Here is a 6,982-nt window from a genome sequence, read left to right on the forward strand (position 1 = left end):
GAAGTACAGGTTAACGACATGATGCCATGCTGGTGACTGGGCTGGAGAACTTCCCAGGCTGTCAGGCCCCCTCCCCCCTTTTAGCAGTGGAAGACCAGCGAGAACATCAACGGGATGAGGAAAGAGGCACACACATCAAAGTCCCCCCCTCCCTCCCTCTCTCTCTCTCTCTCTCTCTCTCTCTATCTCTATTTCTCTCCCTCTTTCTCTTTATCCATCGCAATGATCGTTATCATTAACCTATCTATTTTAACATGCACCTGCAATGGAAAGTCATATGCTGCACGCATGCAGACACATATGAATGCATTTTCTCAGAGATACTCTGTCACACACACCAACACACACACACACACACAAACACACACACATATAAAGACACACACACACACACACTCTGAGGCAGAGAAGCAGCTCCTCTATGTCCCCTTTGTTTTACGGTAGGAGAATGAATATGTAAAGAGAAGCTCATAAATAAGCGCGCTAAAAGACCCCCTGCCGTACACACACACACACACACACACACACACACACACACACACACACACACACACACACACACACACACACACACACACACACACACGCACGCGGTCCCCCTCTCCCCCCCACCCCCTCCTCTTTCAGGCCAAGATAAGCTGCACTCAATCAAAGGTCTTCAGGGGAAACTGTTGTTAACTGATCCATCACCTGTAGGATGGCCCCACGGCCGAGACAATCCAGCATCAATAGGGGAAGCACCCGGAGAACTGTCGTGTTCTTTAAAGACCACTTCCCGCTCCCTTCCCTTCCCTGTCAACCCATCAGCCCAGCCACCATCTTCTCCCGACGGTGGAACCGGAACCACCTCCATGCCAAGCGTTGATTTTATAGGGGATTTCTCATCAGAGTAGATGAGAGTTGATTCGAGCTTCAAGTGTATTTGTCATATGCGCCTGAACAATAAACACGTGTGTATGTGTGTGTGCATGTCTATTTGTGTTGAGTTAAGGTGTCATTAATGGCCATGAAATGCTAGGATCTTTCGGTATCATCGACTGGGCAGCATGTAACAAATAACTCGCATGAGTTTAATTAAATGATATAAGATGTATATCGATTTTATTTTGTCATTGGGGTTATAATGTAATTGAACTGAGGGTTGAGATCAAAGCCCGGTCGGAAGCACGTTTGATCACCACAGTGGTTCAAATGGGAGATGTCAGTGCATTGGTGGTATAAAATAATGGCTTGGTGAATAAGAACAATTAAATAATTTAAAATAGGCAGGTGGAGATCAGGTATTATATAAATGTTAAACATAAATTATAGGGTGCACATCCTTATGAATGAACAGTATTGCATGATTTCGTATAAATTGTTTTGAATAAATTGAATCTCAACTCAGAAAGTTAATATTAAACACTGCAAATTAAACACTGACTGGAAACGATAATCTTTTATTTGCGGGAATAGAGAAGTTGAATGGAAACTGTGTGCGCTGTGTGTGTGATCAGTGTTTCCAGTTTGAGGGACTTCTGTTGACCTCCAATAGATTTCTCCTTTTTCACGTCCCTGTTTAACCCCTTTAATCCATCCATCTTCTTCACTCCCTCCCTCCCTCTTTCTTTCACCCTGTCACAGCATCGCCATGAAGCTCTGACTGTATCAGTTCTCATAAACTCGGACCACGTATTCTATTTCAATATATTTCAGTAAGTTTCCTAACAGTTTTGGTATTGCAAGTAGTGTCACTCTCCGCAACCCTTGATCTTCCTACCAACCTATTGTTTAAATCACTGTGACAATTAATTAATTTATTCATCCAACGACATAATCCAGTCAGTATATTACGCAGGGCATGATGTTGGTAAATTCACATATTGACAATGGGATTCATAACAGGGGAACTTTGAACTTTTGTTTTAAAGGGAATTCACACTTCACAGCTCTCTCACACACACACACACACACACACACACACACACACACACACACACACACACACACACACACACACACACACACACACACACACACACACACACACACACACACACACACACAGTATCACATCTGACCTGCCGGCCCTGGGAAAGTGACGTGTGTGAGAGTTCGAAAAAGGTCAGGGGGTCAAAGACGTATATGAAAGCTAATACGTATTAACATACTACAAATATGTACTCAACATGTACTTATAACACAATTCACACAACACAACATGACATGAAACAGTAGTAAGCAAGAAGAGACCGGCACACCCCCACAAATACAAGCACACACATTAAAGACTATTTACTAGAATTTACAAGGAATTCCGATTCAAGCCCTTTTTAGGAGCAAGTAATATTGCTGAAGGATACTGACAGATACTGACAGAATTCAGACATTGGGGGATCGGACTCAGTACCTCTCGGCTGGGAGTTGAGCGGCCTTACAACTCCTGACTTTCTCGAGACATAAGATTAAAAGGTTCATACAATGTAATCTAGAAAGATCCAAGATCTGATGAAAAAAAGATACAATAAATCGATGTGTGCAATTAAGGCTGCATAGATTAAGTGCTCGTTGAAATCTATAGCGGAAGCTCCACTGTAATCAGGGTGGCTGTGGCTAGCGCTCCCTTCAGCCCCAGAGCAGATTCTTCTTCTCCTGCGGTGGTTGAGACTGATCATGATGCCATGTTTGCTGGTCTTACCCGGGAAGGAACACGCAGAGGTGGAGCGCAAAGAAAAAAATAAGAGGTGATTTACGTTCTTCTGTCTATTGTTTACCCTTGTCCTCTTATTTATTTTTATTCTTCATACAGGGTTGAATGAACCACGTATACACATTCTGGGCGTATGTGTAGCGTGCAAGCGTGCCCTCAAACACATCTGCACACACACACAAACGCCTGAATGCGTAGAAGCAAATTATAGTTTCTGACGACATCCAACTAAATGTAGAAAGTATTTTTGGAATCTCTCTGGCTTTCTGTCTCTCTGTTTCGCCCTCTCACACTCCCACACACGTCCAACCCGTTCTATACCAGGCGAGTTGTGTGTATTGATCAGACATCTGCATGTCTGCTCTCAGCAGATGCTTATTAATGTTGTTTATTGGCTGCCAGGGACTCATTCATACGCTAGGAATACGCTAGACAGCAGCAAGCCAGGTACATACTGACTCTACCAGTTAGGGCTGGTCACCTTCCACCTTCCCCACTTCCCACCCCCCCTCCACCGCACCAAACGTGTTTTCAGGGCAGAAAGCGGGACAGGACGGTTGAACCTGATACCCGTCAGCAGAATAGCACAGGTGTACAGACACCTGGTAGAATACACCTGGGGAAAAGATTCTTTGGTCCAAACCCAAACATCAACAGTCTACCTGTAGGTGTCATTGAAAAAAACGTATTTTCTGGTCAGTAACTGCATTCAGTGAACATCAGAGGAGGGCCAGAAGGGTGCTTGACCTGGTGCAATCTTCACAGGCTTCGGATGTGTTTTACTGTCATTCCAGAGCGTTGGGTCCGACGAGCCGGGTGTTAATGACAGGGTTGGAGTGGGTCAGCGATCTCTGTCTGGTAGAGAGAGGTAGGAAGAGGGAAAGAGAGAGGGAGAGAGAGAGGTAGAGAGGTATAGAAAGAGATAGAGAACGAGAGAGTCCAAAACGGCTCGGTGGACACACCTTCATACCACATCTCTCACTCACTGAACAAAGGATTTATCACTCGCAGCTGCACACACACACACACACACACACACACACACACACACACACACACACACACACACACACACACACACACACACACACACACACACACACACACGCACACCACAAAAACAAACATCCTCGTTACAAACCAGTAAAGTGAAACTACTCAAGTACAAATTTGGGAAGTTGAAGCGAAGGTTGTTGTTAGGCTGTCCGTTCTCGCACCTCATGCAGATGTGGCGCTCCTGCAGGAATCCAAGCTGTGTTAGTCGCCCATAAGCACTGCTAACACCACCGCAGTAAAAAGCCTGCACACCGGGGGCTTCTGTTTGCCAACGTGAAGCTGCCGACTCCTTTATATGGCACTCTCCTCAAGGTAACAGTGTGGTGACTTGCCCAAAGACATCTCAGGGACACCTCAAAGATTAGTGTCCGTGATTTTGAATTCAAAACATGAAACTATAAAAAATATAACTTTAGTGACAAAACAACGTGGAAAGGAGGTGAGAGGATAGAACAGGCAATTCTTGCAGTGAACACCACTGACCTATACACACTATACACACATTTAATATTTACTAGTCATTTAGAACTTTTAACACTTTTAACCAGAGAAGTTTAGATCCTTGTTATTAAGAAGCAGGAGAGGGTAAGCAGGCATTGCTTCAGGATGCCTACTGGTTAGGCTGTTGACACTGGGATCAAACACCAAAAATCTTTAAGCTGGGAGTCGCCAAAACACACCCTCCCCAGGCCACTATCCTGCCCCCACCTGGAATATATAATGATAATACACCAACTAGGGTGGTCGCTATGATTGGCTCGTGGCTATGTGACTCTGTGACTCTGTGACTCTAACTCAGGGGCCTTCGTACCGCGGTGGATCACAGGGGCCAAACTCACTGAGCACTGGGAAACAGAGGTATTGTTATTCATAACACGGGGGGGACGGGGGCGGTGTGGGGCAGACAAACCCACCTCCCACCCACCCCACCTCTGTTTCACTCATTCTCCCAGCCGCCGCTGGGTATTTGCGGACCTGGGAGTGGAACCCCAGCTTTGCAGGTAGTTGTGAACTGTCGCTACTCGTTGCGATGAAGCGAGGCCTCTCCAGTACACAAATTAGCCGCGGAGGGAGCACAATGACTTCAAATAGGTCGGAAGGTACCCCCCCCGCTCCGTTCCTCCACCCCTCCGCCCCATAAAGAGAAGAGAAATAACCCCAGAAAGAGAAAGGGGCCCCGCGCTCCCAGTACAGTCACAGACACGTCAGGGGCCACCTTGCGTATTGGAACAGGGGAGGTGTGGACGACGCTGTGTATTGGCACTTTGTTGTTCTCAAAAGGGGTTTGTGCGTCGTAAATGAAAATAACAAGTCTGCCGCTACCTTTTCCCCCCTCTGCTGAAAGGGGGAGCTGAAAGGAGGAAACGGGGGAGTGGCCGGAGGGGCCTGTTGTGGTCCTCAAATGGGGCCAATAATGTGAGTTATCAGTGGCCTAGAGAGCGGGCCGAGGTCCCTGTCTGGGGTGTGGTGGGGCCTCCGAGTTGCGGGCCCTTGAAGTGCAGATGATGATTGAAAGTAAGGGCAACTTTAGTTTTACCATTCTAAAGGGAGTTTGTTCTGTGAATGCGTATTAGACTGAGGTTCTCTATAGTATGGATATGTATTTGTGGCTTGACCCGTCCATTACATATACGTGCTAATGCTGAATAAGAAAAGGGAAAATAGTTTCTGATTTCACAAAGGGGTCGCTTACTACACTCACTGGAAAGAAAGGAAATGGAATTGACCTGAATAGTAATATACTATTTGTTTTCTTACCAACAGAACTATCAGAATAATTGTTCACACAAATTCCTACACAGTGCTGTTTGAAAGAAGACATGGAAACTGTAATTCCCATGCTAATTTCACAATAATAATTTCCTTTTTCTCCACCTGATTGGACCTATGGCTTTCCAGCACTACACTGGACACATTCTTGAACTAGCTAACGCGCAATGAACAAAACAACAGCACTCTCTGGTGTTGGGTTCTGTTCAGTGCAGCGCTCTTCTGTCCCAGCCACTGAACGCCACACCACAAAGTAGTATCCATATACGAGTCATTGTCTGATTTCAATCATCAAACAGCAACAAAACACACCCCAGTGTGTAACAAAGCTGTCTTGTTGCTCCAATACTGAACTAAGAAAACAATGAACAATGTGTTCCTTAATACAGGACTCATTTACAACACACACCCTTTTACACACACAAAAACCCAGATACATAAGCTTCCTACTTCAAAGGTCCCGGGTGGAAAAGGCCTAATACATTCGCAATGAGGGCCAGGGGGGACACAATCCACATCCCCAGACTCAAATGACTGCAGAGAATCCACATGTCAGCAGCACAGTCAGTCCAGTAATACTGGCTCTGCTCCCTGCAGAACAGCCCCCCCCCCCCCCCTACCCCCAACCACCCCCGCCCCGCCCATCGGATGCTTATTAGGGCCACGGCGTTAGCATACAAGAACCTCTGGGCCTGTCTGAGGCCCTAAGGGGGAAAGACAGAAAACACAGAGAGAGAGAGAGAGAGAGGGCAACGGTGATTAACACTTAAAAACCCCTGCTATTACAGCCCCCTCCCTCCCCACACACACACACACACATATTCACACAATTACACACACAGCCCATCTCAGGTCAGTGCTGCAATTGTGTGTGAGTGTCTGTGGTTGTGTGCGTGTGTGTGTGTGTGTGTGTGTGTGTGTGTGTGTGTGTGTGTGTGTCTGTGTGTGTGTGTATATATATATATACACGTGTGAGAGAGAGCACAAGCGTGGGTCAATGATCACTTCTCATGCACTTTAGAAAAGCAAATAAAACAACATTCACATGTCCAAACATGTCGCTGATGTGATCCTGGATGTGTGTGTGTGTGTGTGCGTGCGTGCGTGCGTGCGTGCGTGCGTGCGTGCGTGCGTGCGTGTGGATATGTGTGTGTGTGGGGGGGGAAATGTGAGCATGCCGTTCCCGACCGGCCTGTGTGGCGCGGTGGTGCTTTACCGCCAACAGCCCCTGACCGGGGGGTCGTAGGACCCCCCCTCACACACAGTCTGACGGTAGGTAGCACGCACGTGCTACATTCACCAGCTTGCTGTCAGCACATTACTACCAATGCTGCATTAACAGCTTCTGGACAATAGCAGGGGGGAGGAGGCATATATAAAGTCAGGGGCCAGAAGAAGACAAACAAAGAGGGAGAGAGAGATGAGAGAGATGAGAAGGCCAGAGGAAGAGGTCAGGTGGAGATAAAT

Source organism: Gadus macrocephalus, chromosome 15 (assembly GCF_031168955.1).
Source record: "Gadus macrocephalus chromosome 15, ASM3116895v1".
Taxonomy (NCBI): Eukaryota; Metazoa; Chordata; class Actinopteri; order Gadiformes; family Gadidae; genus Gadus; species Gadus macrocephalus.